Genomic DNA, 24721 nt, shown 5'->3' on the forward strand with positions numbered 1-24721 from the left:
TTTAATGTAAAGAATAACAGCACAGCCCCCCTCTCTGGGGCTCTGTGTGGGATTCCATGGAAGTGCTGGCAAACTTGCAATTAGGAGGAGAATATTTTGCATAGAGCAGAGTTAACCCTCACTTCTGGGTGAGAGGATCAGAGACATTAACAATGATGATTGAGTCATTTTGAATTAATTGTCATTTACAGCTTGTTTCTTCCCTTGGACACTAAGTGACCCATCCAGCATCAAAAGGAGGTATGCCAGAGAGCATTTAAACATCTAAATTCATCAGAACAGCATCTAATTAAAGCATCAGAATGTTTCTTAGAGACCTCAATTTATGTCCAGTAAATTTTAGGGTCATGGGGTTGCTTTAAATCATCTTAATCACTTTGAGTTTTCATTATCAGTTAATTAAAAAAAGAAAAGTAAAAGAAAATAGGAGTAACCTCAGATCTGACAGTTCAATTATCCTTTAAACAACTAATATATCTATTTACTTATTTTGTATTCTATTTAGAAAACAAGGAAATGAAATAAAATGTGCTATAAGTAACAAGGGAATGTAACAATAACCTTGATCAACTACGTTTCTCTTTTTTTCCATTTTGTCAGGAATAGATATGAGAATTTTTCTGTCCAAGTTTAACAAGTAAGGGCTTGGAAAGGGCACATTGTTTCTACCTTCAAAAGACTCTGTAAATGTATCAGGTGACCATCTTCATTTCCCATCCCCCTAAAAATATCTTACAGTTTTTCTCCACAGAGCAGACTCTAATCCAACATACCTGAAATTTCTATTATTAACTTTGCTGCTTTTCGATTAGTTAGCAAATGTAAATATGTCACGGCTAATGGAACACATTAAAATACATATAATTTAATCATCTACTTTTTCATAAAAATTCATTGAACACTTGCCTGGTAGGAAAAGTAAGGATGGATCACACTTAAGTCTATCAGCCAAAGAATCTTTAGTTTAGTTAAAGGATTGTAATATGCCCCTGAATGTTGACCAGAGGATAAACATGGACAATCAAACACCATGGGAGTTTAAATAGGAAGAAATAATTTTTTCAGTCTCTCAGTGGGGATGATATCAGCATCTTGACCAGAATAATATTGTGTTAAGAATCCCTGACTTCCTGTCACCCACCAGTCTAATAACAACTTAAAAAAGTATCTACTCATTTCCAAAAGCCATCTAAACAGCATGAATTGGCCTTCATTGAAAATAAAATATTTCTAGAGGATTTAAAGGAGATCTTTTAGAAGAGATAGATCTTAGACTGAAGATATTCTTAGCATTTAAAGGGGCTTCCCTGGTGGTTCAGATGGTAAAGAATCCACCTTCAATATCGGAGACCTGGGTTCGATCACTGGGTTGGGAAGATCTCCTGAAGGGGATCCAGTATTCTTGCCTGGAGAATCCCATGGACAGAGGAGCCTTGTAGGTTACAGTCCATGGGGTCACAAAGAGTCAGGTATGACTGAGCAACTAAGCACAGCATTTAAAAGTGGGATGGAAAATCCATGTAGGTGTAAGTAAAACCACAGAAATTGTATGTATGATGTGTGATCTATACAGAAGCTTATGGGGGGAACATTGTATTGCTATAGGTTTCATTGAGGGCAGTTTTAGCTCATTAGCACTGATTTGTTAATGCTAAATCTGAATTATTTGGGGAGGCAGAAGCATTGCTGTACACATCTATAACATGAAATTATTAAAACAGTTGATTACAATCATATATTCAAATTTTATTTTGAACTTGCCACAAAATCTAAAAAAAAAAAAAAAGCTATAAAAAAGCAATTCAAAGAATTTTCTTGGCCAAGATAAATTAAAAAGGCAATACAATAAAAGAATGCCTTGTTAACGTTTCTTGTCTTAAGAAAGATCCAAGGTTAGTGATTTAATGGAGGTGACTCTAAATGTAGTCCTTATCCGTATTAAATTACACTAAAATTCACTTTATCAGAAATATCTGTCACTTTCTAGAAGAATTTGTGAGTTAGAATAACCCCAAAATTCCTTTTTCAGAACCAGTTTGTGCCAATTTTCTTTCTCACATAAAATCCTAATACAATGCCAACCACTCAAAGATACAAACACAAAAAGAATCAATAAAATTTCTTAAGTAATTCATAAGCAAAATAGCTCCATACTAGCACTGAATACCTATTTTGTTATTTACATTTCATTTGACAGCTTTTTTTCCCTGCATCCTCTCACTTATTCATCCGTTCCTTCACTGAAGCTGCTGGGGATTCACAGATGACAGTTCTATCATTTCTCTCGAGTTATGTGTTTAGGGAAGAGTACAGTAAAACAAGTAAATAAGATAATTTTAGGTAGACAGCAAGCAATACATGTTAATGAAGACAATAAAGTAAATGTTAATGAAGAATAAAGAAAGGGAAGAGAAAATGTTTACAGTGGGTGGTCAGAGATGGCAGGTCTAAAGAAGAGATATGTGAGCAGATTCCTTAAGATGAATGAGTCGTCCATACAGAGGTCTTGATTAAGAGAATTCCAGGTAAAGGTATAAGTTATGGCTCAGGCCCTAAGGTAGATATAGGGTGGATTTAGGAACCTGATGGAACAAAGGCCAACTTGGTTGAAGCAGAGCAAAGAGTACATGTGGAACCAGAAAGAAGTCAATCCTATGTCATGTAGGATTTTGTAACTGATGGTATTATTTTTTTTTTTTAGCTGTGTTTTTAAATCAACAGGAAGTCCTTGAGGACTTTTAACCAGAGATAATTCGCGATGATTCTGGCTACTCTAAGGAAAATGGAAACAACAGTTTGTTGTTCGGTCTCTAAGTCACGTTTGGCTCTTTGAGACCCCATGGACTGCAGCACACCTGGAAGCAAAAGTGATGGGACGCAGTCACAGCTGTCCAGGGAAAGAGATGGTCTGCTTAGGGAGAAGGGTCAGGATGTATTTTCAGAATAGATTCGACAAAACTTGCAGGTGTGGATGCAGGAACTGGAGTAGAGGAATAAAGATGACTGATACGTTTATGTTCTGAGGACTTCGGTAGGTTGGGGTAAGGGTGGAGTATTAGCCACTGTAATTTGATTCTACACATATGCTGACTCTAAACATATGGATAAAAATTAATTGGTGCTTAAATTTTTACTACAGCAACTATTTTAGATGAGTATCATTTAAAATTACATTGTTAACATTTTCAAATATTTAATCATATTACTGGTCACTTGTCATTTGGTTAATGTATAGGCAGATTGTGCTTCTCATATAGTAATATAGAAGAATGTAATAATCAGTAAAAATTAGACTTGAAATTCTGTTTGATACAGTATTAAGGCCATCTAAGCTACACTTTTTTAAAAAGAAACATCAGCGATGTATGCTTAAATGTGGATATCTGTATTGATACTGTCACACTAAAACACTTTTATCTTGATTACCAAAAATAGGTTTTAAAAGAATTTTAATAAAGAGTAAAGTTTACATACTAAAATTCATTAACAAGTTAGTTGAGAAGTTTGTTCCTGATCTCCTTTTACTATTTTTTTCTCCTAAGTGAGTGCCTACCTGTGACTCTACAACTATCAGACTTCTTTCCACATGTCCACCTGCATAAACCAATTGGACTGAGTGAATCTTTTGTCACCTCTTATTTAGCTGTGTTTGTATATATATTTAGTGTTCAAATATATTTCAGAAGCGTTGGACAATATTTTTGAGTAAGTTAAGTTTATCTCAGGCAGCCATCATGTTGCTCAGTCACTCAATTGTGTCTGACTCTTTGTGATCCCATGGACTGCAGCACACCGGGCTTCCCTGCCCTTCGCCATCTCCCAGAGCTTGCTCAAACTCATGTCCATCGAATTGGTGATGCCATCCAGCCATCTCATCCTCTGTCATCTCCTTCTCCTCCTTCCTTCAATCTTTCCCAGCATTGGGGTCTTTTCTAATAAGTCAGCTCTTCACATCAGGTGGCCAAAGTATTGGGGCTTCAGCTTCAGCATCAGTCCTTCCAATGAATGTTCAGTATTGATTTCCTTTAGAATTGACTGGTTGGATCTCCATGCAGTCCAAGAGTCTTCTCCAGATTCACAGTTCAGAAGCATCAGTTCTTCAGCACTCAGCCTTCTTTGTGACTATTAGAAACACCATAGCTTTGACTGTCCTTCACATGTGCCCTATGATTTATTCAGTTTTGTAATTTCACATAGACAGAAATGGTTGGATTAGGCTTTCTAGAAAATATCAACAGCAAAAATAAAAGGCAGTATAGGGCTTCACTGATACTCAACGATGACAGATTTATATAAATTGCTACTGTGTTCCCAGAAATCTCATCATTTTGCATTCTACACAAAACGACTTAACATAGCATCACAGGTCTCTGATTTATTAATATTTGGTGTTTACATATCTGACATTATTGAAAGTACATTTTTAAATTGGCATAAATAACTTCAGGTGTGTAGAACTCAAGGAAGGGATATAAGGTATGTTGTTAAAGAGAAAGATCCCTTGCTGATGAGTTTGTTCAGTTAATTCTTTATTTAGAAGTCAGATAGTATAGTGTATACAACATAGCAGAGGTTCAGGGTTGTATCTTTGACCCTAGATTCACTCAGAAATAAGATTCATTAAAATGAACTTCTCAGTGTCTTCACCTTCCCATTGGTAGTTGTCAGAATCTGATACCTAGAACAGTGGAAAGAGAAAAACCATTTCATAATCTTTGTTAAGAAAACATTAAAAATAAATAAAATGAAATGTTTCCATACACCCTATGGAAAATTTTCATGAAAGAAAGACCCACTGTTGAGTTAAACTTTCCCCAGATTTAAGAAAAACAGATTGCTTTCACATATTTGAAATCACTTTTGGTAGGAAATTTTCTTGAATTATGTGAAGTGAAATGAGCTCAAAGCATCTTTGATGAACCATTTATTCCATATAGAGCCTTTAAAGCACAAAGTACATATTGCTAAATCATATTGATGCATCTATTGATTCTGATTTTCAGCACAAAGTAGTCTAGGCTCTTCTGAAGGAGTACTGGAGAGATGCTTTTATCGCTGGGCACAGTGGGCACTACATGATCAGAAAGCTGATGTGAAGAATTACATGGTTAAGGGAGGCCTCTCTATCCTATGCAAGGGTCGGGGGTGTCTTATGCTCACACATAATGTATAAGGCTGCTGTTTTCCACTGACAACCACAGTACATACTCTTACCAGGACTGTGACTATAATCAGTGGGACATTTCATTTCCAAAAAGAATAGTTTCACCGTTTCAATCATGTCCCACATAACTATATAATAGTAAGTAGAAAATATCTCATTTTTGTGATTCTAAAAGATGACACTAATGATTTTTAAGTTTTTCACTCTAAACTGATGAAATAACTTGTTGGATCATGAGGAATTAACGTCTGTGTTTAAGTGATTGCATTTTTTAAAAATTTTATTGGAGTATAGTTTATTTGCAGTGTTATATTAGTTTCAGGTGTACCACAAAGTGAATCAGTTATACATAGACCTACATCACTCTATTTTAGATTTTTTTTCCATTCGGATCATTACAGAGTATTGATTTCTCTGTGCTATATGATAGGCCCTTATTAGTTATCTATTTTATATGTTCAGTTCAGTTGCTAAGTCATGTCCGACTCTTTGTGACCCCATGGACTGAAAATGTCAAGCTTCCCTGTCCATCACCAACTCCCAGAGCTTGCTCAGATTCATGCCCAAGAAGAGAAAGTCTGTCACTGTTTCACCATCTATTCTCCATGAAGTGATAGGACCAGATGCCATGATCTTAGTTTTTTGAATGTTGAGTTTTAAACCATCTTTTTCACTCTCCTCTTTCACTTTCATCAAGAGGTTCTTTGGTTCCTGTTTGGTTTCTGACATAAGGGTGGTGTCATGTGCACATCTGAGGTTATTAATTTTTTTTCCCAGCAATTTTGATTGCAGCTTGGGCTTAGGGCTTCCCTGGTAGCTCAGACGGTAAAGCATCTGCCTACAATGCAGCAATATGTGAACCGTGAACTGCCAGATGTTCAAGCTAGTTTTAGGAAAGGCAGAGGAACCAGAGATAAAATTGCCAACATCCGCTGGATCATCGAAAAAGCAAGAGAGTTCCAGAAAAACATCTATTTCTGCTTTATGGACTACGCCAAAGCCTTTGACTGTGTGGATCACAATAAACTGTGGAAAATTCTGAAATAGATGGGAATACCAGACCACCTGACCTGCCTCTTGAGAAGCCTGTATGCAGGTCAGGAAGCAACAGTCAAAACTGGACATGGAGCAACAGACTGGCTCCAGATAGGAAAAGGAGTACGTCAAGGCTGTATATTGTCACCCTGCTTATTTAACTTATATGCAGAGTACATCATGAGACATGCTGGGCTGGAAGAAGCACAAGCTGGAATCAAGATTGCTGGGAGAAATATCAATAAACCTCAGATATGCAGATGACACCACCCTTATGGCAGAAAGTGAAGAGGAACTATAAAGCCTCTTGATGAAAGTGAAAGAGGAGAGTGAAAAGGTTGGCTTAAAGCTCAACATTCAGAAAACAAAGATCATGGCATCTGGTCCCATCACTTCATGGGAAATAGATGGGGAAACAGTGGAAACTGTGTCAGACTTCATTTTGGGGGGATCCAAAATCACTGCAGATGCTGATTGCAGCCATGAAATTAAAAGACGTTTACTCCTTGGAAGGAAAGTTATGACCAACCTAGATAGCATATTAAAAAGCTGAGACATTACTTTGCCAACCAAGGTTCGTCTAGTTAAGGCTATGGTTTTTCCAGTGGTCATGTATAGATGTGAGAGTTGGACTGTGAGGAAAGCTGAGTGCCGAAGAATTGATGCTTTTGAACTGTGGTGTTGGAGAAGACTCTTGAGGGTCCCTTGGACTGCAAAGAGATCCAACCAGTCCATCCTCAAGGAGATCAATCTTGGGTGTTCATTGGAAGGACTGATGCTGAGGTTGAAACTCCAATTCTTTGGCCACCTCATGTGAAGAGTTGACTCACTGGAAAATACCCTGATGCTGGGAGGGATTGGGGGCAGGAGGAGAAGGGGACGACAGAGGATGAGCTGGCTGGATGGCATCACCAACTCAATGCACATGGGTTTGGGTGAACTCTGGGAGTTGGTGATGGATAGGCAGGCCTGGCATGCTGCGATCATGGGGTCGCAAAGAGTCGGACACGACTGAGTGACTGAACTGAACTGAACTGACAATGCAGGAGACTCTGGTTCGATCCCTGGGTCGGGAAGATCCCCTGGAGAAGGAAATGGCAACCCAGTCCAGTATTCTTGCCTGGAAAATCCCATGGGCGGAGGAGCCTGGTGGGCTACTATCCGTGGGGTCACAAAGAGTCGAACACGACTGAGCGACTTCACTTTCACTTTTACTTTGTGCTTCATCCAGCCTGGCATTTTCGTGATGTACTCTGCATGTAAGTTAAATAATCAAGGTGACAATATAGAGCCTTGACGGACTCCTTTCCCAATTTGTAATAATTCTCTTGTTCCATATCTTTTGCTTCTTGACCTGCATACAGATTTCTCAGGAGGCAGGTAAGGTGGTCTGGTTGATAGCTTATGGTGAATGGTGTCAGATTCGTGATCTCCGAAGAAGATTTATATTCAAGATCAAGATTTAGTTTGATCACTCAAGAGCTTTTGCATAGCAGAGTTTTGTTAAAGTGAAAAAGGGACAGAGAAAGCTTCTGACATAGACATCAGAAGGGGGATGGAGAGAGCCCCACTCACTAGTCTTAGCAAGGGAGCTATATACTTTCAACTGGTTACTAATAATAAATCAAAAGAATGTCTCAAGTTTGTGTAGTTCTTGCCAGACCCACTCCTATAATAGACATAGTCAGAAGTTTCTCAAGAAGGAGAAACAAGTCCTCAAGGAGAATACATTATTGTTATATAGTCATTGGTACTGAGTATAAGGAAAAATATATCCTTGAGCAAAATGAGTGTTTTTTCTGAGACAATCACAGAGATGAGTGGATGGGGTTAATTTCATCCAAACTCAAAACTCTGACACCTTGAGCAAGTATTTAATGAGACTGGGGGAACAATGTTCAATATATAATGTAAATTTATTTGCATCTAATATTCACTAACTGCAAAAATTACATGTTTCCACATATGAAAGTAGTATATAAGAGCTACAGATTTAAATGTGATAAATAACTACTTATTAATATGAAATGTGATAATCCATTAAAATAAGTCAAAAATCCTGCTGGGTTTTGTAATGTCTTCTGTGGTATGAGTAAAAATAAATCATATCCCCCCCCCAAAAAAAACCTTCTTTTCAATCATTGTTCCTTTAAAAAATGGTTCAAATTTTAAGGCTTTATATATGAATTTTCTAAAAATATTTGAAAGCATCCCAACTGGGAAAGCAATTTCAAGCTTGCTTTTTAAAGTCTATTCAAAGAACTCATTAAAAACATTCATTTAAATGATCTCGTGTATGTTCATTATGCTATGTCCTTTGGGAGGGGAAAGAAACTATGAATTGCTGCCAGAAAGCAGATGAAGGGCACAAATGTTAAATGTAAAAGGTTAGTCCTTCATTAAAATTGTTTAAATAAGCAGCAACTCCCCCTTTACTCTTGTAAACTCTCCAAGAAACATTTGTATACATTTAAGACAGCAAATTAAAAGCAGAGACAACTAAAAAATCTATAGGTCAGTTTCATGAACTGTTAGCATTTGGATAATTTTTGTTTTTCATTTTAGATTTTAGGTTATTGAAGCAGATATAATCTGCCCACATAATGTTAAGTGTTCATGGAAACATAAATCTGAATATCATGGGGGTCCTATAAATGGCAGATTTTAGAAACTTAGAGCATCTATATTTTACTTAAATTTTCTTGCGTACTATATATACTTTCAGGCTTAACTTTTTCACTCTTAATTTTTGACAACAGTCTTTAGGGTCTGAAAGGTCTTGATGAGGGAGACATGAATAATATAAAATAGTTTAATTTACCTTTTAGGGTTATGAGCCCCTGGTGGCTGAGACAGTAAAAAGAGTCTGTCTGCAATGCAGGAGACCTGGGTTCAGTCCCTGTGTTGGGAAGATCCTCTGGAGAAGGAAATGGCAACCCACTCCAGTATTCTTGCCTGGAGAATCCTATGGACATGGGGTCACAAAGAGTCAGACACAACTGAGTGACTTCACTTTCACTTTAGGGTTATAATATTGCATTTCTTCTACCCTTACTTCTTGCCTGAGTATGGAAATCACTGTAATTTTACCTGATTTTACATATCTCTTAAGTGATGTGAGTTCTTGGCAAGATTTCTTGCTATGTTTTCTGGGGTTGTTGTTTTTGTTGTTATTGCTTTCCCAGTTGAGTTCAGTTCAATGTTGGTAACTGACAAGGCAGGTTGGACTTAGTATCTCATTCTCTAGCCACTTTTTTCTCAAATATTGTGATGAAATCTCATTTGTAGACTAAACTGAACTTAAAGGAGCACATATAAGTTAGATTCTCAATGCAACTGAGGGACTCTTGGAAGACATGAACAGACATGAAAAGACATGATCTCTGGATCATATGGCAGTTCTATTTCCAGTTTTTTGAGGAATCTCCACACTGTTCTCCATAGTGGCTGTACTAGTTTGCATTCCCACCAACAGTGTAAGAGGGTTCCCTTTTCTCCACACCCTCTCCAGCATTTATTGCATGTAGACTTTTGGATAGCAGCCATTCTTACTGGTGTGAAATGGTATCTCATTGTGGTTTTGATTTGCATTTCTCTGATTATGAGGGATGTTGAGCATTTTTTCAAGTGTTTGTTAGCCATCTGTATGTCTTCTTTGGAGAAATGTCAGTTTAGTTCTTTGGCCCATTTTTTGATTGGGTCGTTTATTTTTCTGGAATTGAGCTGCAGGAGCTGCTTGTATATTTTGGAGATTAATCCTTTATCAGTTGCTTCATTTGCTATTATTTTCTCCCATTCTGAAGGCTGTCTTTTCACCTTGCTTATAGTTTCCTTTGCTGTGCAGAAGCTTTTGATTTTAATTAGGTCCCATTTGTTTATTTTTGATTTTATTTCCAATATTCTGGGAGGTGAGTCTTGGAGGATCCTGCTGTGATTTATGTCGGAGAGTGTTTTGCCTACATTCTCTTCTAGGAGTTTTATAGAATCTGGTCTTACATTTAGCTCTCTAATCCATTTTGAGTTTATTTTGGTGTATGGTGTTAGGGAGTGTTCTAGTTTCATTCTTTTACAAGTGGCTGACCAGTTTTCCCAGCACCACTTGTTAAAGAGACTGTCTTTTCTCCATTTTATATTCTTGCCTCCTTTGTCAAAGATAAGGTGTCCATAGGTGCGTGGATTTATCTCTGGCTTTCTGTTTTGTTCCATTGATCTATATTTCTGTCTTTATGCCAGTACCATACTGTCTTGATGACTGTGGCTTTGTAGTAGAGCCTGAAATCCAGCAGGTTAACTCCCCCAGTTCCATTTTTCTTCCTCAAGATTGCTTTGGCTATTCGAGGTTTTTTGTATTTCCATGGGAAACCAGAATTGAAAGAGACACATGTACTCCAATGTTCATTGCAGCACTGTTTATAATAGCCAGGACATGGAAGCAACCTAGATGTCCATCTGCAGACGAATGGATAAGAAAGCTTTGGTACATATACACAATGGAGTATTACTCAGCCATTAAAAAGAATGCATTTGAATCAGTTCTAATGAGGTGGATGAAACTGGAGCCTATTATACAGAGTGAAGTAAGCCAGAAAGAAAAACACCAATACAGTATACTAACACATATATATGGAATTTAGAAAGATGCAAATGATAACCCTGTATACGAGACAGCAAAATAGATACAGATATATAGAACAGTCTTTGGGACTCTGTGGGAGAGGGTGAGGGTGGGATGGTTTGGGAGAATGGCATTGAAACATGTATGTTGTCATATGTGAAACGAATCACCAGTTCAGGGTCGATGCATGTTACAGGATGCTCGGGGCTGGTGTGGGGGGATGACCCAGAGGGAGGATTAGGGGAGGAGGGAGGTGGGAGGGGGATTTGGTAGGGGGAACTCATGTACACCTGGGGTGGATTCATGTCAATGTATGGCAAAATCAACCAATATAATATTGTAAAATAATTAGCCTCCAATTAAAAAATAAAGAAAAGACATGATCTCAGATAGGAATATTTAACCTTGGTGAGATGTCATCTCCCCCAAGTTAACATGTAAATTTAAAATGATCCCAGTAAAAATATCAACAGTATTTTCCAATAGCTTAAAAAAACTGATTCTGAATTTCTTATTTTAAAATAAATATGCTATTATACTATTAAAATACCATAAGGCCTTAGTAATGAAAACTGTTCATAAATAGACAAATGAAGCCAGATAAAAACTCTAGCAAAAGAACCAAATACAGATACTAAATATATGGTAGATATCATCCAGGGAAGATGGATCATATAATTGTTGGATATTATAATATCTATCTAAAAAATTCAGTAACCTGAATGAGCAAGGAACTAAGAGGAACAATAAAGGGGATAAGTGTATTGATATTATTTTCCCACATCACATACTTTCTTAATAGAAAAGCTCTACCTCTAGACATTTAATACAGTTGCAATTTTACTTTATTTTTAAATAGTTCTTTCAGTTTCTTCTACTAGAATATAAGCTACATCAAGGCAGGAACTGTGGATACTTTTGCTAATTTGTTTTTTTTCAAGAACCTAAATACATTGCCTGATTCATTGTAGAAAATCACTAAATGTTTGTGCATAAATGAAAACTGATATAAAAAATCCAGTTGTTTCTAGGAGATAGCATGAAAGAAGAAAGTGTGCAAATTTGAGTAATCTGTCGGGCTCTGATGATATTAATTTAAGAAGATTCTATAAACTCAAGTATTTTGGTACATTAGAGAACAAAGTGGATTAATTACATCAGATATTTGCACTCCCTGTTCAGTCACTCTCTTCCATGAGCTTGCAATTTATGAGGTAATAAATGAAAAATATTTTACTTGCCAAACATAATCAGTTCCCTTTTAAATGTAAAACATTATATTGATATCATGTTTTTTTCACCCAAAGTGGCCATTTTGCAGCAGCTTCTCAAAGTCATTCTACAAAATCAGACATTGACCTACAAGACTGAATATAGGGTTATATTAGAAAATGTAATGAAAAATATTTTGTGAATTATCCTTAGGAAAATGATTTTACAGTATCTAACCCTGAGGAGGGACGTTTGAACAGCATGGCATATTTAGTATTGTAGAAATAGTTAACAACTTGGATGAAGGGCTTTGCTTTTGTATAAAGTTATGTCCATAATTAGCTTAACATTTGCATGGCACTTTTAAATATAGTAACAAAAAATACAAAATGTAGATGGATACAAACGTAACGGACAACTTGCTATGTACAGAATGTTTGTGTTCTCCCATATTCACCTGTTGAAACTCCAATCCCCAATATGAAGGTATTTGGAGGTGGTACCTTTGAGAAGTGATTAAGTTTAGATGAGGTTGTGAAGGTAGAGCCTCCAAGGTGAGATTTGTTTTTGCTGTTTAAGTCACCCAAACTATGGTATTTTACTATGTTATTTATACAGCACTCACTCTTATGTACAACATATCAGATGGAATGATCTCCATATGGATATGAACAATCAGCAGCTCAGTGATGTTAACAGAGAAGGAGCTAGTAGCTACTGACTGGCTTGAACTAATTGTTATTTACACCTGTTACTGGATCACCTTCCCAGCTTTGCTAGCAAAATGATTCTGCTAGGAAGGAAGAGCAAAGTGATGGATTCTAATTGGGCAGTGTATATTAGGCAATAAAACACGGTTCATGTCTGCAACTACCACCATAAAATATTTCTTTGAATAAAAATATATATCTCATAGGTTGTAGTAAAATGAAGGCAATTCCAAACTTTATGTAACGATTAAACAGTTATTCCTTGACAGACATCAAAAGGAATGTATGTAGTCAGAAGATGTTTTCAAATATACAATTCTGGCACCCTTCCGGGGGGTGGGAAACATAGGAAACGGCTGTCTCCAGGGGACTGTTTTAATCTGTGTTTCACAGTGCTGTCATTCAGACTTAAGGTGTAGCTAATGATAAATGGGAAGGATAAATTCCATACTAATAGGGAAATTGTCAAAAGAAGAGTGGTAATTTTTATAATCAAATATTTCATGTTCCAGATATTTTAATAATACTTTCTAAATATGTCATCACTTGTTGGACATTATGTGAATTTTGAAGGCACATTTAATGTTCCAAGATTTTGCACAACTTTTTTTGTTTTAGCTTACTTTTTTCTAGCAAATTCTTTAAAGAGTTGAGTGAATCTGGCTTGAATTACTGCTTCATATCACACCACTTGGATTTCATAGGCCATATTCCATTTCTAAAAGTTTGTAATAGTTTGACAAATGAAAATTTCTCCAGAAAAGAGAGAATTGTGAATTTTACAGGAAATATAATATGTTAAGAAGGAAGCATTAAGTGAGGAATAAACTGCTTATTTAGAATAAACTGTGTTTATTAGAAAATCTCAGAAAATATATTTCCTCATATCATTGACTAGAAGAGCATGCTAAGACTGTCTGCTCAACTAGTGAGAACCTCTTTTATTATCCTCTAACTTATAGGCTTTGTTCCAAGTCCTATACTAATATCAAAGGTTAAAGTATGACAACAGTTTTGCCAAGTGGTGTAATTACTCTATCTTTTAAGGTGAGTATATAAGCTAAAATAGTGCGTTTATTTGCCCAAAGTCACAAAGCTTCCCAGGTGGCTTAGTGGCAAAGAATCCCCCTGCCAATGCAGGAGACGTGGGAGACATGGGTTTGATCCCCGACTCAGAAAGATCCCCTGGAAGAGGAAATGGCAACCCACTCCCATATTCTTGCCTAGAAAATCCCATGGACCAAGGAGCCTAAGGGTCTACAGTCCATGGGGACTCCCAAAGAGTTGAATACAACTGAGCACACACGCCCACAGTTGCAAAGTCACAGGGCAGAGTGTCAGATCCAGGTCAGTCTGGCTAAAAGATTCAAAATCTGTGCAGTGCTGCTCTACATTGTAGGGTCTCAGTGAAGTGTGTTCCACAGACCAGTAGTTCCAGTACCACATGGACACATTGGAACTCTGCAGAATCTCAGTCTTCATCGGAGAAAACCGAACAGAATCTACATTCTAGTAATTACATTAAAGTTGAGGACGTAGTGCTTTAAATCAGTTGTATCACTGAAAACAAACCTTGGCTCAAATAATACAATGTCTCAGTATTTCCCATATACAAAGTAGGAAAAAATATGAAAATCCCACAGTATGCCTAACTTTATACTTAGGCTTTTAGACATGAAACTTACTCTACAGAGAAGAAACAAAGACTGAGAGAGAAAATGGTTTGTCCTGTAATCCATGAACATTTAAGCAAGATGGATCGTGTAGCTTACATGTAAATTTCTCAGCAAATACCCTTTACAATGTATTTTTATTTACAGATAATTGATAGTAGTGTGCATGTTAACCCCAAACTCCTTATTTATCCATCCCCTCCACTTTTCCACTTTCTGTTCAGTTCAGTTCAGTTCAGTCGCTCAGTCGTGTCCGACTCTTTGAAACCCCATGAATCACAGCACACCAGGCCTCCCTGTCCATCACCAACTCCCGGAGTTCACTCAAACTCATGTCCGTCGAGTCGGTGATGCCATCCAGCCATCTCATTCTCTGTCGTCCCCTTCTCCTCCCGCCCCCAACCTTTCCCAGCATCAGACTCTTTTCCAGTGAGTCAACTCTTCGCATGAAGTGGCCAAAGTATTGCAGTTTCAGCTTTAGCATCAGTCCTTCCAATGAACACCCAGGATTGATCTCCTCTAGAATGGACTGGTTGGATCTCCTTGCAGTCCAAGGGACTCTCAAGAGTCTTCTCCAGCACCACAGTTCAAAAGCATCAATTTTTTGGCGATCAGCTTTCTTCACAGTCCAACTCTCACATCCATACATGACCACGGGAAAAACCATAGCCTTGACTAGACGGACCTTTGTTGGCAAACTTTCAGTTCAGTTCAGTTCAGTTCAGTCGCTCAGTCGTGTCCGACTCTCCGCGACCCCATGAATTACAGCACGCCAGGCCTCCCTGTCCATCACCAACTCCCGGAGTACACTCAAACTCATGTCCACAGAGTCGGTGATGCCATCCAGCCATCCCTTTCTCGGTCGTCCCCTTCTCCTCCCTAGCCCAACCTTTCCCAGCATCAGAGTCTTTTCCAGTGAGTCAACTCGTCGCATGAGGTGGCCAAAGTATTGCAGTTTCAGCTTTAGCATCAGTCCTTCCAATGAACATCCAGGATTGATCTCCTTTAGAATGGACTGGTTGGATCTCCTTGCAGTATAAGGGACTCTCAAGAGTCTTCTTCAACACCACAGTTCAAAAGCATCGATTCTTCGGCGATCAGCCTTCTTCACAGTCCAACTCTCACATCCATACATGACCACTGGAAAAACCATTGCCTTGACTAGACGGACCTTGGTTGCCAAAGTAATGTCTCTGCTTTTTAATATACTATCAAGGTTAGTCATAACTTTCCTTCCAAGGAGCAAGCGTCTTTTAATTTCATGGCTGCAGTCAGCATCTGCAGTGATTTTGGAGCCCAAAAAAATAAAGTCTGACACTGTTCCACTGTTTTTCCATCTATTTCCCATGAAGTGATGGGACCAGATGCCATGATCTTTGTTTTCTGAATGTTGAGCTTCAAGCCAACCTTTTCACTCTCCTCTTTCACTTTCATCAAGAGGCTTTTGAGTTCCTCTTCACTTTCTGCCATAAGGGTAGTGTCATCTGCATATCTGAGGTTATTGATATTTCTCCCAGCAATCTTGATTCCAGCTTGTGCTTCTTCCAGCCCAGCGTTCCTCATGATGTACTCTGCATATAAGTTAAATAAGCAAGGTGACAATATACAACCTTGACGTACACCTTTTCCTATTTGGAACCAGTCTGTTGTTCCATGTCCAGTTCTAACTGTTGCTTCCTGACCTGCATACAGGTTTCTCAAGAGGCAGGTCAAGTGGTCTGGGATTCCCATCTCTTTCAGAATGTTCCACAGTTTATTGTGATCCACACAGTCAAAGGCTTTGGCATAGTCAATGAAGCAGAAATAGATGTTTTTCTGGAACTCTCTTGCTTTCTCCATGATCCAGCGGATGTTGGCAATTTGATCTCTGGTGCCTCTGCCTTTTCTAAAACCTGCTTGAACATCTGGGAGTTCACGGTTTACATATTGCTGAAGCCTGGCTTGGAGAATTTTGCGCATGACTTTACTAGCGTGTGAGATGAGTGCAATTGTGCAGTAGTTTGAGCATTCTTTGGCATTGCCTTTCTTTGGGATTGGAATGAAGACTGACCTCTTCCAGTCCTGTGGCAAACTTTAGTAACCATAAATTTGTTTTTGAAATTTGTGAGTCTGTTTCTATTCTGTAAACTAGTTCTTTGGATCATTTTTAAATTAGATTCCACGTGTGAGTAATATATGATATTTGTCTTTTTCTGTCTGACTTACTTCACTTAGTATGACAATCATGACAATCTCTAGGTCCATTCAAGTTGTTGCTAATGGCATTATTTCATTAATTTTTATGGCTGAATAATATTTCATTGTATATATGTACCACATCTTCTTTATTCACTTCTCTGTTGATGGACATTTAGTTTGCCTCCATGTCCTAGCTATTATAAATAGTGCTACTATTTGGATATCTTCTGTGGAATTACTGGATCATATGATAGTTCTATTTTTAGTTTTTGAAGAACTTCCATATGATTATACATAGTAGTTGTACCAATTTATGTTCCCACCAACAGTGTAGGATGGTTCCCTTTCTCCATGCCCTCGTCAGTATTTATTGTTTGTAGACTTTTTGATTATGGCCAGCTTTACTGGTATGAGGTTATACTTCACTGTAGCTTTGACTTGAACTTCTCTAATAATAAGTGATGTTGAGCATCTTTTCATGTGCTTTTTTGGCATCTGTATGTCTTCTTTGGAGATATATCTATTAAAATCTTCTGCCTGTTTTTTGATTGGGTTGTTTGGTTTTTGTTTTGATGTAGAGATACATGAATTGTTTGCATATTTTAGAGTTTAACCCTTGTCGGTTGCATCATTTTCAAGTATTTTCTTCTATTCTGTGGGTTGTCTTTTTGTTTTGTTTATGATTTTCTTTGATGTACACAAGCCTTTAAGTTTAATTAGGTCCCATTTGTTTTGTTTTGTTTTCATTACTCTAGTCAGTCAGTCAGTTCAGTCGCTCAGTCGTGTCCAACTCTTTGCAGCCCCATGAACCACAGCATGCCAGGCCTCCCTGTCCGTCACCAACTCCCAGAGTTCACTCAAACTCAATCCATTGAGTTGGTGATGCCATCCAGCCATCTCATTCTCTGTTGTCCCCTTCTCCTCCCCGCCCCCAATCCTTCCCAGCATCAGAAAGGGTGAATCAAAAAAGATATTCCTACAATTTATGTCAAAGCATTTTGCCTTTCTTTTCCTCTAAATCATTTCACTTTTAGATACTCTAATAGTATCAACAGTATCTAATAGTATTAAAACTCAACATTCAAGAAACTAAGATCATAGCATCTGGTCCCATCACTTCATGGAAAATAGATACGGAAACAGTGACTTTATTGTCTTAGGCTCCAAAATCACTGCATATGGTGACTGCAACCATGAAATTAAAAGATGCCTGCTCCTTTGAAGAAAAGCTATGGCCAACCAAGACAGCATATTAAAAAGCAGAGACATTACCTTGCTGACAAAGTTCCATCTAGTCAAAGCTATGGTTTTTCCAGTATTCATGTATGGATGTGAGAGTTGGACTATAAAGAAAGCTGAGTGCTGAAGAATTGATGCTTTTGAACTGTGGCATTGGAGAAGATTCTTGAGAGTATCTTGGACTGCAGGAGATCAAACCGGTCCATCCTCAAAGAAATCAGTCCTGAATATTCATTGGAAGGACTAGTGCTAAAATTGAAACTCCAATACTTTTGCCACCTGATGCAAAGAACTGACTCATTGGAAAAGTCCCAGCTGCTGGAAAAGATTGAAGGCAGGAGGAATAGGGGACGATGAGGATGAGACGGTTGGATGACATCACCAACTCGATGGACATGAGTTTGAGCAAGCTCCGGGAGTTGGTGATGGACAGGGAGGCCTGGTGTGCTGCAGTCCATGGGGTCACAAAGAGTTTGGCACAACGAGTGACTGAACTGAACTGAAAATATCAGTGTCATATAGTGATCTAATTTTCTAGATGGTTAAAAGTCTTGAGCATCTTTTCATGTGCTTATTTGCCCTCTATATTTCATCTTTGGTAAAATATTTGGTCAAGTCATTTTCCCATATGTAAATTGAGTTGGTTGATTTCTTATTGAATTTTGAGAGTTTTTTGTATATTCTGGATACCCATCTATTTCAGATAAATAATTGGTAAGTATTTTCCTCAGTCTGTGACTTGCTGTTTTGGTCCTTTAATTGTGTCTTTTGAAAAGCAAATGTTTTTAATTTTGATTAAGCCCATGTTTTTCCTTCTACCTTGGTTTCAGTACAGTTCAGTCACTCAGTCAGGTCCGACTCTTTGCAACCCCATGGACTGCAGCATGCCAGGCTTCCCTGTCCATCACCAACTGCAGGAGCTTGCTCAAACTCAACATCCATTGAGTCGGTGATGCCATCCAACCATCTCATCGTCTATCATCCCAGTCTCCTCCCGCCTTTGATCTTTCCCAACATCAGGGTTTTTTCCAATGAATTAGTTCTTTTTCATCAGGTGGCCAAAGTATTGGAGTTTCAGTTTCAGAACCAGTACTTCCAATGAATATTCAGGACTAATTTCCTTGGGGATTGACTGGTTGGATCTCCTTGCAGTCCAAGGGACTCTCAAGAGTCTTCTCCAACACCATAGTTCAAATGAATTAATTCTTTGCTGCTCAGCTTTCTTTATAGTCCAACTCTCACATCCATGCATGACTACTGGAAAAACTATAGATTTAACTAGATGGACTTTTTTTCAGCAAAGTAATGTCTCTGCTTTTAATATGCTGTCTAGGTGAATCATAGCTTTCCTTCCAAGGAGCAAGTGTCTTTTAATTTCATGACTGCAGTCACCATATGCATTGATTTTGAAGCCCAAGAAAATAAAGACTCTCACTGTTTCCATTGTTTCCCCATCTATTTTCCATGAAGTGATGGGGCCGGATTCCATGATCTTAGTTTTTTGAATGTTGAGTTTTAATCCAGCTTTTTCACTCTCCTCTTTCACTTTCATCAGGAAGCTCTTTAGTACTTCTTTGCTTTCTGCCATAAGGGTGGTGTCATCTGCATGTCTGAGGTTATTGATATTTCTCCCGGCAATCTTGATTCCAGCTTGTGCTTCATCCATCCTGGGATTTCTCATGATGTACTCTGCATATAAGTTAAATAAGCAGGGTGATAATATACAGCCTTGAAGTACTCCTTTTCCTATTTGGAACCAGTCTGTTGTTCCATGTCTAGTTCTAACTGTTGCTTCCTGACCTGCATATAGGTTTCTCAAGAGGAAAGTCAGGTGGTCTGGTATTCCCATCTCTTTCAGAATTTTCTACAGTTTATTGTGATCCACACAGTCAGAAGCTTTGGCACAGTCAATAAAGCAGAAATAGATGTTTTTCTGGAACTCTTTTGCTTTTCTGATGATCCAGTGGATGTTGGCAATTGGATCTCTGGTTCCTCTGCCTTTTCTAAAACTAGCATGAACATCTGGAAGTTCACAGTTCATGTATTACTGAAGCCTGGTTTGGAGTATTTTGAATATTACTTTACTAGCCTGTGAGATGAGTGCGATTGTGCGGTATTTTGAGCATTTTTTAGCATTGCCTTTCTTTGGGATTGGAATGAAAACTGAAGTTTTCCAGTCCTGTGGTCACTGCTTAGTTTTCCAAATTTGCTGGCATATTGAGTGCAGCACTTTCACAGCATCATCTTTCAGGATCTGAAATAGCTCAACTGGAATCCCATCACCTCCACTAGCTTTGTTCGTAATGATGCTTTCTAAGACCCACTTGACTTCACATTCCAGGATGTCTGGCTCTAGGTGAGTGATCACACCATGGGGATTATCTGGGTCGTGAAAATCTTTTTTGTACAGTTCTTCTGTGTATTCTTGCCACCTCTTTAATATCTTCTGCTTCTGTTAGGTCCATACCATTTTTGTCCTTTATCGAGCCCATCTTTGTGTGAAATGTTCCCTTTTTAAAATATGATAAAAGATTTGAAAATATATTTACAAAAGAAGTTATATAAATGACCAAAAAGTAGATGAAACTATATATGTTCAACATTATTTATCAGAGAAGTCCATATCCAAATCATGAGATGCCAAAAAATACTGAAACACAATTATATACTTTCTATAATATCTAAAATTAATATGACTTATAATACTAAATGTTAGTGGATATGTATAGCAACTTGGTCAGTTACATATACAAAATTAAATACATGTGTACCCTATCAAACAGTAATTCTGCTTCTAGGTATTTATCTGAGATAAAAGGTGTTATATAACCACAAAGATATTAATGGCAGTTTTATTTAAAATGTGAATAATGAAAATACCCTCAAAATTGAATGATTAAAGAAATTGTGACAGAGACATATAATTGAATGCTACTCAGCAAAACAAAACAAAACAAAATTTGTTGGTGATTTTCAGTTGCCTGGTCAAGTCCCAAACTTTGCGACCACATGGACTGTAGCACACCAAGCTTCTCTGTCCCTCACCATCTCCTGGAGTTCAAAATGCAATGAGTAAGGAAATTGTGATTGAGCCATATAATTGAATGCTACTCAGCAAAAATTAAACAAAACAAAACAGAAGTACTGGTACACATAACAACATGAATAAACCATGGAATTATTATGTCGAACAAAGTAAAACAGATTATAAAGAATGCACATTTAATTATTGGTTTTATATAAAGTTTAAGAATCAGGCAAATAGAGCGATGGTGATAGAAATCAGGACCTTTGTTCCTTTTGAACAAGAATAGATTGTTAAGGGGGCAGCAGTGAATTGTGTAGAGTGATAGGAATGTCCTACATCATCATTGATGGTTACACAGATGTATATACTTATGAAAATCCTGTGAATTATTATCTATGCATTTCAGTGTAGATTCAAGAATATCATTCCACAACTGTTTTAGACAGACCCTTAAATGTCCTCAGACAGTTATCCTCTGATAATCATCATCAATAATTTGGAAAATGGGAACTGAAAGATAGACTTTCTGATGGCTAAGGGAAGTCCCTTGCCATAATATGAGCATTGTCATTTATATTCAATTCTCTTATAAAATAGAGAAAAAGAAGTCAATAGTTTGTTTATATAATTTCTCAAATGGAATAGGCAGTTATTAAGACATCTTTTTTTTTTCTTTCTTTAATTTTAATTGGAGACTAATTACTTTACAATGTTGTATTGGTTTTGCCATACATTGACATGAATCCGCCCTGGGTGTACATGTGTTTTTTTTCCTAAAACAGACAACAGCACTGCTTTCTTTAACCTGTCTAAGAGAAGCAATATTCTTGACCTGCTAAAATTAAGTTGTTGCTTTGAAAGCACCACTTTATAGTGATCAAGACGGTGAATATAATGGAGAAATTTTCCTAGATCATCGTACAAATACTATCATTGTCTTGATCTACCATTAACAACTAGTTGGCCGCTTCAACTCATCTAAGTATATAATTGCCTCCCAATCTCACTGGGCCCATATCTGCAATAATATGGTGTTTTCTATCACATAAGACAAATAAGTATCCTGATACTGTCATTGACCACATCTCCCAGTTATTCTTTCCCCCTCTTTTCTATTATATTCAAAAGCAAGTCAGTTGTTTTATCTAAGGTCAACTTTTCCAGCTGTGTGTGTTTCTTCCACTCTCACACTCGGTGTTAGCAGTTTAAATTTCTTTTATCTATATTGTATCTGAATTATTTGGCTGCTGCTTTTTTGCCTCTTAGGCAGGGGGATGATAATAAGAGTTTTCTATTATTAGCTTTTTCTTCAATAAGAGTTTTAGCTGCAACTCTTCTAAATGTGTTTTTAGTGTTTGCTGGAGTGGTTACAAAATGCATCTTTGCAATGGACTGAGTGTTTGTGTTCCCCCTAAAATTCACATATTGAAACTGTATTCCCTATGTGAATATATTCAGAGGTGAGGCCTTTAGGATGTAATTAGTTCATGAGGGGAGCACTCATGCATAGGATCAGAGACTTTATAAGAAAATAGCTGGAGAGCTAGCTAAATCTTTCTGCTGTGTGAGGTTACAGGAAAAGTTGGCAATCTGTGATCTGGAAAAAAGGCTCTAACTGGAACCTGACCATGCTGGCTTTCTGATCTCAGACTTCTGGAAATGTGAGAAGTAAATTTCTTTTGGTTATAAACCACCCTATGTCACTTTGTTGTAACAGACTGAACGGATGAAGACAACCCTAACATTGTTACATCCTTCAAATTCATATTGTTCCACTTTCCATTTCCCACCCAACACCTGACAAGTCCCACCTCCCACTTCATAAGTCACTCTTGACACACGTCAGAGCCTACTGATAACGTCATCCCATGCGTGGTCTCCCATCCTTTGTGCTATTGTTGTCTTACATTTTTTGTTTCTACATATATCAAAGACCCCATCTTACAGTGCTATTCTTTTTGTAAAATATTCATTTTCCTCGTAAAGAACTCTAGGGAAGAAAAATAATCTTTATATTCCCACATATGCATAATTTCTGAGCCTCTCCATTCCTCCTTCAAGATTTGAGTTTTCATTTGCTGTCATTTACTTTTTTGTAAGATTATTTTCCCTTTGTTTTTGAACCTAGTTAAAATAGCTGCTGTAAAATTCTTGCCTGCTAATTCCGCATGTGTATTATCTCTCTATTCCCTTTCCAATGACACTGCTATGGTTTTTCAAGTCAAGATTTTCCTCTGGAGTTGTAGTCTTTCCTGAATTGGCACCGATTGGGGATTTCCATCTTCACATGTTAAACTGTGAAGCTCACCCAAGGCTATCCCTTTGTACTAAGTGCCACCTTACCTCAAGTTTTTGCCAATTTTGATTCATTCTCTGGTGCCTTTAGTTAGGTTTTTTTGTTGTTGTTGCTACTGTTAATTTGTTTTGAATAAAATTGTCTCATGAAATATCAGTGTTGGGTTTCTGCCACTCAACAGGGGTCCCGTCAATGAGTTTAGAGAATTAAGACAAGGCCAAGTCATTCTTGTGCTTACAGACTGGTGAGCTATTCGCATCGTAAGACTCACTCAAATTCACTTATTTTTGAAATCAGTTCCAACTGCTGCGCTTTTGCCTCCACCCACAAACCAAGTGTGCTCATGTAATCTTACTTCTTACTACGTAGAGTTGTAATTATTTGCTTATTTGCCATGTATATCCATTAGAACTCCTATTGCCAGGTGTATTACATGATTCTTTGTTTTCACAACAGCTTGTACAAAGTTTGGTTCTTGGTTCTTGGATTGATAACTGAGCATATGCTACAACTCCTTTTTCCCTTTGTCTTTATTAAAAATGGAAATCAATTAGAAGAGCAATTAAAGCAATTACCAGTGCAGCTAAGTGACCCTAGCTAATAAGCAGGTTGGAGAGAGAGAGAAAAGAAACAGGAAAAGTAATCTATCCAGTTACAAGAACTTGTAACCATGTGGATCTGCCCCAGCATGTAGTTGTTCTTCATGCACCAATGAACATTGCCAAAATCTATGAATACTCTTTTAATTACATAATTATAATATTTCAATATCTTTACCTAAAACTGTTTTCTAACAATCTTAGAGTTGGTCTGAATGTGGAGAGATGTTAGGAATTTCTGATTGCTCCACTATGAAAATAACAGTGATAACACACCCATGGTTCAGTCCATGCCAGAGGGAAGCATCATATTTCAGGTTCAAGTTCAAGTGATATAAGTCATCTGGGAGGAGAAGCAAGACAGCAAATGTTGGCAGAGCATGACTCAAAATTGAGAGACGGGCACTGATGAGCTAGGAAGTCACACATCTCTCCTTTAAGGGCGGGAGGAAAGGAGTGGGGAACCAGGCTGCTCCAGAGGGAGAATAAGCACCCTGTAAAGCCAGCTGCATCTGTCATGTGTGGATCAGGTAAAAGAAGTTTTGGAGGAATAAGAGACACAGCTTCATATATTTGATTTGACTTGGTTATTTGGAATGACCGGAGGAGTACTTTGAGATCTCTCCAGTGGTAGGATATTCTAACCGACCCTGTGGTTTTGAAGATGTTTCCCAGTATCCTCAGACCTTTATCAATACAGCCTGGGAATATTCATAACCAATTCTTCAAAATCCCCATGTAACTGATTTCTTGTTGGCACCTGATAGAGGGTTTTTATGAAATGTTTTTAATTCCTTCAAGACAGCATAAAACACCAATTCTCATTTCAACTGAAGTATTCAGTGTGGAATACTCATTGTAGGGCATTCATTTTGTTGGCAGTCACATAATGATAAATAGACACATGTCAAAATTGGGGAAAGCATCACAGCTTAGATAGCATCAATCAAGTCACATATGCCTTTAGCATCT

This window comes from Moschus berezovskii, chromosome 2 (genome assembly GCF_049115385.1).
Source record: "Moschus berezovskii isolate FMDL1 chromosome 2, NW_MosBer_1.0, whole genome shotgun sequence".
NCBI lineage: Eukaryota > Metazoa > Chordata > Mammalia > Artiodactyla > Moschidae > Moschus > Moschus berezovskii.